Source organism: Trichosurus vulpecula, chromosome 1 (assembly GCF_011100635.1).
Source record: "Trichosurus vulpecula isolate mTriVul1 chromosome 1, mTriVul1.pri, whole genome shotgun sequence".
Classification (NCBI taxonomy): domain Eukaryota; kingdom Metazoa; phylum Chordata; class Mammalia; order Diprotodontia; family Phalangeridae; genus Trichosurus; species Trichosurus vulpecula.
Genome location: NC_050573.1, coordinates 137,503,068 through 137,515,238, shown reverse-complemented (window position 1 = coordinate 137,515,238; position 12,171 = coordinate 137,503,068).

Sequence of the window (12,171 nt, the reverse complement as noted above, 5' to 3'; positions counted from 1 at the left end):
TGTCAGGACCAACCAAATAGCATGGGCAATGGATGAATTAGGATGGAGAGATTTATTAGCAGAAGATTGTCCACCAGCTCTTCATTTTTTTAAAACCACAAAAATTCATAAAGGTATCTACTAAAGCTTAGAGAAACTTTATAGTGGAAAGAATAGCCACACATTTTTGACATACTGAATCCTATAGAAAGGATAGATACATATGTACAAAATCTGACTTTGATGCCTCATTATGGTTCATAGAAGTGAACTTGGGTTTTAGAGAGCTATATACCAATGGAACATGAATTCTGTTTCTACCATGCTGGAAAGACTTTAGGTATGGTCCCAGTAGTTAGAGAGATAGAGTGAGTAAGTGAAAGAGTAAGCATTTACTAAGCACTTACTATGTGCCCAGGCACTATGCTAAGCTTTAGAGAAATGAACACAAGAAAGCAAGATGGTCCTTGCCCTCAAGGAGCTTACATGAATGGGAGACCCACAAAGACAAGGAGGGAAGATATTATACCCTGGTAAAGCTCAGAAATGACCTGGAAGTGCTGTGGAAGCATAAATCCAAGCAAGATCAAGCCAAAGCTGACCTATCAGGGTGAATCCAGGGGCAGAGTTCTTGTGGGGAGGAGGTAGAGATGATATAGGGTAATAGACCATGCCTACTTTTCAAGGACCAAACTACTGAGGACAAAACTACATCACCAGTAGTCTGATGATTTAAAAATGAGTTATTTGATTTGAAAAAAAGAAAAATTCACAATAACCCTCAGTCCAGTGCAGCACCTGTATACTTCCAGAGTAAGATTTGCAGAGTTCCAAAAAAGATGGGACAGAAGACAGAAGAATGACACTTTTTTGAGTCATCTACAAAAATTGTTAGCTCCTAGTAGACTGACCATTCTTGTCCAATGATCAATGAATGGGCATGTTACTAGGTGAGGGTTTCTTAACCCTTTGTGTATCATGGATTCTCCTTTGGTAGTCTGGTGCCACCTCAGAACCCCTTCTTAAAATTGTTTTTAAATGAATAAAATAAAATATATAAGATAACAAAGGAAACCAGAGTCTAGTGAAAATCAAATGCATTTTCCCATTCCAAGTATACAGACTCCCTGAAATCTCTCTACAAACCCCCTTCCCCAGGTCAAGAACCCCTGTATTAGAAGAATTAAACCACATCAATCTTGACATTCTCACTATAAAGGAAACTAGAAGGCAACGGGAGGTTGGAGCTAAATAGAAGCGTGCCCACTGATGCACATTATAGTACTGGACTGGAAAGGAGACCTCAAGATTTCTAATCCAAACCCTTTATTTTACCAATGAGGAATTGGAGGCCCGTGGCACTAATGCTTAATGCTGCCCAGAAAGTACCTCCCCTATAGGCAACTTCTTTAAGAGGCCCATAAGGAAGCTGATTGATCACATATGACATTTCATAAGCTTCTTGGTCATCTTGTCACGGCAGGAAGCATAATAAACAGCTGCATAATCTACTAGTATCTTTGCAGACTGTATTCTAAGTGCTATTTCAGAGACTGATTACATTATGTAGATAAAGAACTTGATCAGATTTATCAAATTAAATCAACATATTCTCCATTCAAAATGGAAAGGTAGGCATAAGGGAAAGGGGAGGGGGAGGAGGGAAAGAGGAAATACGTTTGAAAACATAGCTCAGGAGCAAAAGGGCAAAGGTGTTTAAGATATGGAGAACCTTTGCACCTATACCTCAAGAATGCTACCTTGAAGGAGAGAGCCAGGAGGTTCTAGCCATGACATATACCAAATAATGTCAGAAAAAGTAACTTGATTGCATGAAATCATCTTTAATGTGAACAAACAAAAAACTAATTGGTTGGCTATTCCACTCTGGGGACTTGAGAGTCTTATTTTGCATAGATAATCACTGGTCTCTACTCACACTAAAAAAACATTTTGCTGCTTGGCTTTGGATGCCTACTTTTGAAAATTGATCCTTTGAAAAGATGTAACTCTTTATAAAGGTTCATTTTCTGAGTGGAGTTTTTATTAGCCTTTCTCATAAGCTAAATTCTGTGGGATGACTAGGCAAATGGATTTCTGTCAGGGTTATGTCCAGCTGGGTTAAGTTATTGAATCTCTAGTGTATTTCCATATCTGTGTGATAAGAATTCATGGGCTATAAGATGACAGTTTATGGTGTTAACTCCTCTGAGCCAGGTCTAACTTGAGGATAAATTTTCCCAGTTTCAACAAGGCAAACACAGAAAGAACTGAAGAAATCACCTAGCTATTTAAGGTTGGTACTGGAAAATAAATGAATGAATGAACAAAACAAAAACAAAAACCTAGAACAAGTAGAATCATGGAGAAATCTAAACTTTTACAGAGATATAAATGTAATCTTGTTTAAGGTTAGTAAATCACTATTACTGTTGTGTACGTGAAATGCTTCGTCTTCTTAGAGGAAAGTGCTCTAAAATGTTTAGAGGCCGATATCATCTTTGCATACTTGCAGGTGACACAATGCTTAAGATCTCTGAATGGCTGAAGAGATAAATGTTCCAACTACTGGACACTGAACACCCAGTGGACTTTATATATGTGGCTATTATCTATAGGTACTGGCCACATTTGAAACTATGCTTCTTGGAATAACTACCTGGAGATTTTGCTCAACGGATTTTCCACTTGGAATTGTTTCCTACTAGAGAACTTTTCTGGAAAGTTATCTTAGGCCTTGTGGTGCTTCTTCTTTAAGGGGGTAGAGAGAGCATCTTTTGTAATCAAAATTCATTTAATCGATCAACAAGCATTTATTAAGCATCTACTATGTGCCAGGCACTAGTGTTAAGGATATAGAGACTTTTTAATAAGTGAAACAATATCAGCTCTTAAGGAGCTTAAAATCTATTAGAAGAGACAATTGGCCTCTGCATTCAAACTATGCTTACATCCTGAAAGTGGTGGCTCTAGAGCAGAGATAAGGTAACACGCATTTATTAAGTGCCTACTGTATGTGAGGCACTGTGTAAGTGCTTTGTACAAATGTCTCATTTGATCTTCACGACAATGCTGGGAGCTAGGTGCTATCATTATCCCAATTTTACAGTTGAGTAAACTGAGGCAGATAGCTGTTAAGTGACTTACCCAGGGTCACACAGCCAGTACATTTCTGAGGTCAGATTTGAATTCAAGTCTTCCTGACTCCAGGAGAAGTGCCCTATCTAAGATGAAGCTAAAGGGAAAGTAAGTTAATGCATTTAATATATGTTAATTAGGTACTACTGTGAGTAGAGAGTATGGGGACAAAGTGTGGGCTTGTTAAAGGAAGATTTTGAGGACTAACTGGCAGCAGATTGTTTTTACTCTAGTTCCTTGTGACTAACTGTATGGCAGACATTCACTCAGATGTCCCAGAGGCATCTCAAACTCATATACAAAAGAAGACACATTATATTCCTCCCTCCAAATCCATCTTTCTTCCAAACTCCCTCATCTCTATTGATGGAAGCACAATTCTTCCAGGCACCTGGATATGCAACCTCAGAGGCATTCTCATCCTTACCCTGTCTTTTGATGTTCAATCACCAAGTCTTATGGATTCTACCTTCACAATATTTCTTATATCTGTCATTTAGTCAACCAACAAGCACTTATGAAGTACCTACAATCTACTAGGCATTAGGGATACAAAGACACAAAGGAAAAAAATCTCTTTAAGGAGTTTGCATTCTACTGGAAGATATACTATGAACATATATGAGCACATAGATGCTATCTTAAAATATAAAGGTTATTATTTGGAGGAAGGAGGAGGCTTTAGTAGCTTGGGATCTAGCAAGGCCTCATGTACAAGGTGGCACTGGCTTTGAAAGAAATTACAGGTCCTGAAAGGTAGATGGGAGGAATGACTATATTCTTGGTCAGAGACAGAGCTCCTGTGAAATTACAGAAATGTGAGATGGAGTGTGGTGTGTCCACTACAGAAAGAGGGTCAGTACGGCTAGATCCCAGGGTATGAGAACGGAAGCAATGTATAAAAAGATCGTAAAGTTAGTTGGAGTCAACTTTCGAAGGACTTTGAACGGTAAACAGAAGAGTTTGTATTTGACCCTAGAAGTCACAAGAAGTCTTGGTAGTTTATGGAGCAGAGGAATCACGGGGTAAGACATGGGATTTAGGAACATCACTTTGTTACCCAGAGCTAAAATAATCAATACTTTAGACATGGTCTGACCAGATCAGAGTACAGAGTGACTGTCGCTTCTTTATTCCTGAAAGGCACTATTTATTGATTGAGTTGATTTGCCATTGCACACTGCTGCCCTGTAGTAGACCTGTAGACTTGGAATCTACTACTACCCTCAGCTTGCTAGTCAGGCCTCCTCTATCTAGTGGAATCCTATCCTTGTGAAATCAATTTCTCTAACCTAAGTATACAACTTTACACATATCCTCATTCAGTATCATCTTATTAGATTCAGTCTAATTTCTTAATACTATTGACTAATGTCACTCCTGGCAGCAATTGTTGGGATGATTACATCTTTGGAGCTCCCCACTGCTGCTAAAATAATAATTTTAAGAGGCACAGTGCATAGAACACTGGACCTAGAATCAGGAGCACCTGCGTTCAAGTCTTGCCTCTGATACTTAGTACCTGTGTGATCTTGGGTGAGTCACTTAACCTTTTAGCTTGCCTCTCTTTCCTCAGCTGTAAGATGAGAATAATATCACCTACTTCATGGAGATGCTGTAAAGCTCAAATGAGATAGTGTTTGTAACGTGTTTAACACAGTGCCTGGCGCATAGAAGGCACTAAATAAATACCTTTTCCCTTCTCACTTTAACATGCTTTACAAACCCTAGAGCACTGTGTAAATGCTAGTTATTACTATTTTTCAATATTTAGAAATGCTGGTCTACACGGAATAACTAGAGATATCAGATGCATAGCCATTTTCTTTACCTCCAGAATTCTGTTGATGGTGGTTGCAAGGTTTGGTTTCAGGTAGGAGGCCTGAAAATGCCCTTTGGTTAAGGAAGACAATTCATGATCTTGTTTTTTAAACTGCTGAAACTCTGGATCATATTGTATATAATTCAATTAGGAGTTCTAAAGCGCAGAAAAAATGACCGGGGGAAGCTCTCTCTCTGAATTCCTCTCTCTGCAGCGAGGGTCATAACTCCACAGGAAGCTCCTCCTCTCCAGCTCCCTTCTTCATGGTCTCTCTCCTTCTCTCTCTATCCTGCTCTGCAATCCACACAGTCACAGGATGCTGCTCCCTGCTGTCATTGACCCTGGTGGTGGCTGAGGCAGTGGAAAGACAGAGACAAGTATTGTAGGTTCCAAAGCCCAATTCTGTCCTACATAAATTCATTATGTTGACTATACATAGATGTAAGGAGAGAGATAAGTCATACAAAGCCTTATGCTTGTATTGATGTCCATGGAATAGTCTTTAAAATAATTTTATTGATGCTTCTTTTTTTCAATTTCACCAAAATTTACCCTTGTACTCTTCTCCCTCTCTCATCACAGAGAGTCACCCCGTATAACAAATAATATTTTAAATATATCAGATAATGTTTTAAGCAAAAATAGAGAAAGAACTTAGCAAAACTGATTAACACATTGAAAAAAAACTAAAAATGTGCAATTACCCCATGGGGATGGAGTATCTTCTTATAACTTTCCTTTGGAGGAAGGGCTCTTAGTATCTTGGGTGGCTCCACTAGGGAGATCTTAGGGAGGAGATTAGTATAGGATGAGAAGTGGTTGCATTGCCATTAATCCCCCTGGAGGAGGGAATTCATTTCAGGCATCAAAATGTGTTTGTATTGCTGTGCTCTTTCCTGGGGACCATCACCTTTTGCTTTCTTATTTTTTTCAAAAATATTTTTATTCATAGATATTGAATTTTATTCTTTCCAAAGAATACAGCTATTGCATATTTCAGCTCTCATAATCTGCCTAAACTTTTATGATTTTGTATTCTCCTTTAATCCTGTTTGCCTTAAGTAAATACCATTTCCAAACCTTCAGCAGTAGCTAGTTAACAGCTAGTCTATGGCTACCAGATCATATCTCAGAGAAATGAAATTCATATTCTTTGGACTCATCACTATTCTGTTCTGGGATGAGCAGTCTTGATGACTTGACATAACTCAATCAAGAAGCATCCTCTGATCCCCTACCAGATGTACTCACAAACAGTTTGTGCAATCTTCAACTGACCTTTGGGAGAAGGCACACATTTTGTCCATAAATTATGTTTCTTGGAAAAATACCAACAAATGAGCCTGAAAGGAGTTCATTAGAGGGAAAAATGTCTTAATACAACAATACTTGGTTTGCCCTTAGTTCCACAGAGACCTAGGATTTTCCAAAATAGCTCAGTCAGCTGCTATAAAAAACTAGCACACTATGAGATAGTTGAAAATATTGTCATTATTTTATCAATAGTGAAATGAATACACAAAAGACTCTATTCTTCCCAAGTTGTGACACTACAGTAGTAAATGTGATCCATAGGAATGTATTGCCTCTTTTAGACCAATGCTAACAGGTCATCTGATGTACCAAACAAGTCCAGAGCTACACAAGTGAAGCATCATTAGACACGACTTGTAACAGCCCTCTTTATCAATGAGAGAAACAATTTGGAACAATGACATATGTCAATCAACATTGATTACAAGAGGAGTTTATTTCACTGGATTCATATAGTCTAAAGTCATTTTCTTCTGACTGAGAATTCACTTTGTAAAGACTTCACTAATTTTTTCAGGTCCTGTTGATGTGACAGAAGCAGAATCCCCAGAACCACTGATGGCCTTTTCACGTGAAAGCTTACCACAGATCAGAAAATTCTGAACACACAAATTCAGCTTACCGGCAGTGTTCCAGCTCAGGTCCTTGTTTCTGCTATTAGCAAATCATTGTTTTTACTTCTTGACTCTGGTGACTCACCTTTATCTCTGAATCTCCCTGGTTGAAACCTTTAATTGATCTCTTTACCTCCTTTCTAGCCAAACCTTTCTAAAATGATGTCGGTATGCTTCTAGAATAATGATACAGGTCTGAATAGAGTGTGCTTTCTGAAGTGATTTAAGGTGATTTGGGCATGGTACCCTAATTTTTTAGTAAAAAATATTTTCTCTAAAGTTTCTATGAATGTGACTTTAATAGCAACCTCATTCCTCAAATATACTGCCCAAATTATTTTCTAAATAGATTATTTATATCCCCAACCAACAATTTCTTCCTTCCCTCCAAACATTATTTTCAACCATTTCCCCTTGATGCCCTGATTTTCCCTGGTTACTTTTTAATTTTGGGTTACGAATCTACATATCATCTTCACGAAAGGTTTTTACAGAGTTTTTAAAGAGGCTTCCAACAGCTGATTTGTATGGCAGCTATAGAATAGTTTTGACCTTAAGTTCCTTTTTCTCTCAGTTTTCTCCCAGGCTGCCACCTCTACAAGGGCCATACTCTCTTCCCTATCTGGACCCCTTGCTGAACCAGTTCAACACTACACTGTCCTCTAAACTAGAGTCACTCCCCCTGCTTATCTTATCATTGATCATACCTTCCCAGACTCCCACCTTGGATTGCTCCCACCACCATTCCCTCCTATTCACATGATGCTAAACCAAGCTTAAGAAAATCATGAAACTTCACTGACTGGGTCTACTACAATTTCACATTGCATAATCTCAAAAGGGCCCTCACTGAAGCAAGGCAATGCTTTTATACCTCCCTGAACAATTTACCAGACTACTTGCTACAATAGTTATTCCAAACCTTTTCATCCCTCTTTCACCCTCCCATGGTATCCTCTGACCTCTCACTTTCAGTTGAAAACCTTTCACTGAAAAAAAAAATTGAGGCCATTCATAGAGAGATCTTTCTTCTCTTAATTTCCTTATCTCACAATATTCAGATATATTTCCTTACTATTTCTTCTTTCAATCCTGGCTCACACAAAGAACTGGCCCTCCTCCTTTCCAAGGCAACTTCCTCTACCTATAGCCTTGATCCTATTTAACTCTGTCTTTCTTCAGTAGATGGAACCCTCTATAATCTACACTTTCTCATTAATTTTCAAACTCTTCACATTTATTGGCTACTTGTCTGTTAATTACAAGCACACTCATGTCTCTACTATCCTTTAAAAAACCCCTCATTTGATATGTCTCTCCCTGTCAGCTATCATACTATATTTCTCCTCTTTTTTCATGGCTAAACTTCTTATGAAAGTCATCTACAATCATCACCTCCACTTCTCTTTTCATTCTCTTCTAAACTTGTGGCAGTTTAGGTTTTGACCTCATCATTCAACTTTCATTATCCTCTCCAATATCGTTAATGATTTCTTAACTCCCAAATCTAATTTGTTTTTTCTCAATGATCATCTTTCTTGACCTCTCCTCAACCTTCAATAATGAAGATTACCTTCTTTCCACCACAACAAACTGCTTCTCCAGTAAGCAGTAGGCAACAACTAAAAATATTTGAGTGGAGGAGTGACATCACCCATATGTGAATGGAAGATAATTCTGGTAATGCTATAGGAAGAGGAGAAAATCGAGTTCAGTAGTAAGGCCTGTAAGGAGGTAGTTGCAATAGCCCAGGAAGATGATAATAAAGGCTCATACCAATATGAAATTTGCAATGTGCTTTTGAACTCCATTTTCCCCACAATTATCTATGTGCAATTGTTACATCTCCTGGAGCTTAGCAGATTGCTTGATGAGTAGGAGGAAAGTGTATTTAGGACAACCAAGAAAGTCACATAATTGTCCTCAGAAAATTATACCTACCAAATGTGTTGCCTAAGTTCATTCAACCTGACATTGCAGTAAGGCACTTTGCTTATATACATGCAGCCTTAAAGAGTTCATGAATTTTCTTGTCCAGTATTGGATTTTTGCAACAGCAGAACATCAATTCAGTGATGGAGGGAACAGGAGTCTCACTGTCTAAAAGCCATAGCCTGATCACAAAGCCAGGCAGGTGAATAGATCTCTCAAATGCTACTTACTACATTATAATGTTAGATATTTAAAACCCTAACTTTGTGTACATGAATAAAAGGACAATTGGGTCACCAGAACACCTTGCTATGTAATCCCGTGGTTCCCCTCCTAACAAAATCACAGACCATTGGAGTATCAAAGTCAGCTGAGGGTGTTGTTGTTCAATCATTTGAGTTGTGTCTGACTCTTCATGACCCCATTTTGAGGTTTTCTTGGCAAAGATACCAGAGTGGCTTGCCATTACCTTCTCCTGGTTATTTTACAGATGAGAAAACTGAGGCAAACAGAGGATTAAGTGACTTGCCCAGGGTCACACATCTTGTAAGTGTCTGAAGCCAGATTTGAACTCATGAGGATGAATCTTTCTAATTCCAAGTCCACTGCTCTATCCACTGTGTCATCTAGCTGTCCTAGGTGTATTATACTTTAGGGTTTGTAATTATTAGGTATTGATTTTTGTAACATAATATAATAAGAAGAAAAAGAATAGCTAGCATTTATACAGGACCTTAATGTCTGCAAAGCACTTAACAAGTATTATTTCATTTTATCTTCACAGAAAACCTAGGATGTAGGTGCTGTTATATTCTCCATTTTATAGATAATGAAACTGAGGCAGACAGGTTAAGTGATTTCACCAGGGTCACACAATAAGTGTCTGAGACCAACTTGTACTCAGATTTTTCTCACTCCATATATAACACTTTTGCCATTTTGACACCTAGTTTTCTCTAATAATATGGATGGTATTTTTTTCTATAAGAATTTACTGCATTAATTTTGCTTCTGCCTATTGGTTCCTAAACTTATGCTATAACACTTACTGAAGCATATGATATCCATTTTAACTGACTTCAACTATTTTCAGCTAAAATATTATTTTAAAATGTAAGCTACTTTTTCATTCATTAGTCATTTCCTCTCACATTCAAAGAAATATTTCTCTTATTTTCTTAATTTCTGGCTTTCTGTTTGTATATCTTGTAGTTGATTGTGGTTTCAAGATGTAAGAATTTCATTTCTTGATGTTTATGTCTTACTTTCACTTTTTAAGTGCTTCTTGAATTTTCAGGGTCTCTGAGCCTATTTCTACTTCCAGTTTCCTGAATTAGTAATACTCTCCTTGGTGTTTGTTCAACAATATGGTTTTCAATCCTTATCCATGTTCAAGGAACTTAATTTTAAAAGGATTGTGACTCAGAAACAGGTTCTATCTTGCATTGGACACAGTTGAATTCAAAGGCTATTTAGCCTTTCTCTGAAATTCTAAAAATATTAAGAAAAACACTTTGCCTGTTTATATGTAATAATGCATCATGCACAAAAGAAGCTTAGGAAAGTGATATGTACCTTATGGTCAAAGAAAATGTTGGCTGTTGTCAGCAAGGAGGAAAAGGATAATCTTGGGCATAGAGAGGTTAAGTGAATTCCCTAAATATTTTTTTTTAAAAAGGAAGAAAACTTGGATAGATTTGCAGAAGTGCAAATGCTTTCTCTCTCTCTTTTTGCATCTTAATGCCATGGTGCCTGGCTAAAGTTTACCTTGTTTTAAGTTACCACAGTTATCCTAGGAACTCAAGGCACCAGAAAAACAAACATGCTTTCTTAGTGGAGTTCTATCTTTTGAGATCCCAAAGCAATGGGAGACAGAGGGCGTGAGTGAGTGAGTGAGTGAGCGAGTGTGTGTGTGTGTGTGTGTGTGTGTGTGTGTGTGTGTTGGGAGGCACACAGTGGCTAACAAAAGACAGCTGGGTCTTCAGACACTTAGACTTCTTTAGAATTATAAGTACTCCAACTCCATCTTCTTGGAAAAGAACTTTCTTATTTTCCATGCACCATTTTCAAACCGTTCTTAGTGGCTTAATTATTTCTCAATAATGAGAAATTGAAAAGATATTCATTTTTTGTGCTGTGAGGCCAAATTTGGAAAATTTGCTGAAAAAATCAACATCACCCAAACATACTTGGATATTTATTAACTTAATGTCAAACATCTGAATGCTTAAAATGTTTGTGTCATTGATATATTTTCGTCTAGATGTCTAGCATCACTTCTGCAGTAAAGGCAGACACAGTGACTTCAGTCAATCAGTTGGTCAACTGGTACTTAGTCACTTAATGTTTGCCAAGCACTGAACTAAGCTCTGGGGAATGTGAGCAAAAATAGAAAATATCCCTTGCCCTCACAGACATTGTGTTTTAATGGATAACCACAAGGACACTGGTGTAGCTAAATACCTAGTGTTTTTTTTTCCAGTGAGGGAAAGCCTTTATTTAATCTTTTTGATACTAAAGAGAAGAAACAGAGTTAAGATGGCAGAGTATAAGGAAGGAGTATATCAAACTCTCCACTAAAATTCTTCTAAACAGTTCTAGAAAATGTACCGGCCTGAATCTTAATGGACAAATGCAAGATACAGTCACAGTCAGTAATTTTCCCAGCCCAGACTGGCAAAGGGAGACAGATGGAGAGATCTGTGGACACTGGAGACAGGGTATGGCCAGGAGCCCTGGCAGAGGAGCATTCCAGTGAAAAGAGAGGTTACACCAGAATAAGGAGAGTTCCCAAATCTTTACCAGGTCATCCCTAGATAATAAACTCTTTGATAAGAATAGGTGTCAATTGTCATGCCCACTATCTAGTTGTGAGTGACAAATTCAGAAGGAACTGATGAAAGGACCTGTATGGAGGCTTTTTGAGTATAGAGGTCTTGGGAGATGTCCCAAGAAAGGAGAAAATTCAGAAGTAAGCAGAAGTTCTGGCTCTCCAACCTGCAGAAGAATAATCAGGGCAAGAAATTCAGACCAAAAGGGAGCCTGCAATTCTGTCACTGAATCAACAGAGTTTTCCATATGGCAAATAGTGGCTGAGCTCAGAAGTTTACTATTGCTCATACCAAAATTCAGGTCAGGAACTTTTAGGACTCCAATGGGGGACATTGATCAGAATTTATCCTGAATTATTCCTCTTTGGGAACACTGAAAGTTTTCAGGTCCCAAAAGAGCTGTTCCTGAGATCCTGGAAAAACACAATACTCAGTACCTCAAGAGAGCAATAAAGGGATCTTCCCTTTAGAAATGTGTAGAACCTGGTCCTAACAAGAGGTCCAAGGTCAGACAGTAAGCTGGAAGAATAAGCAAATAAAA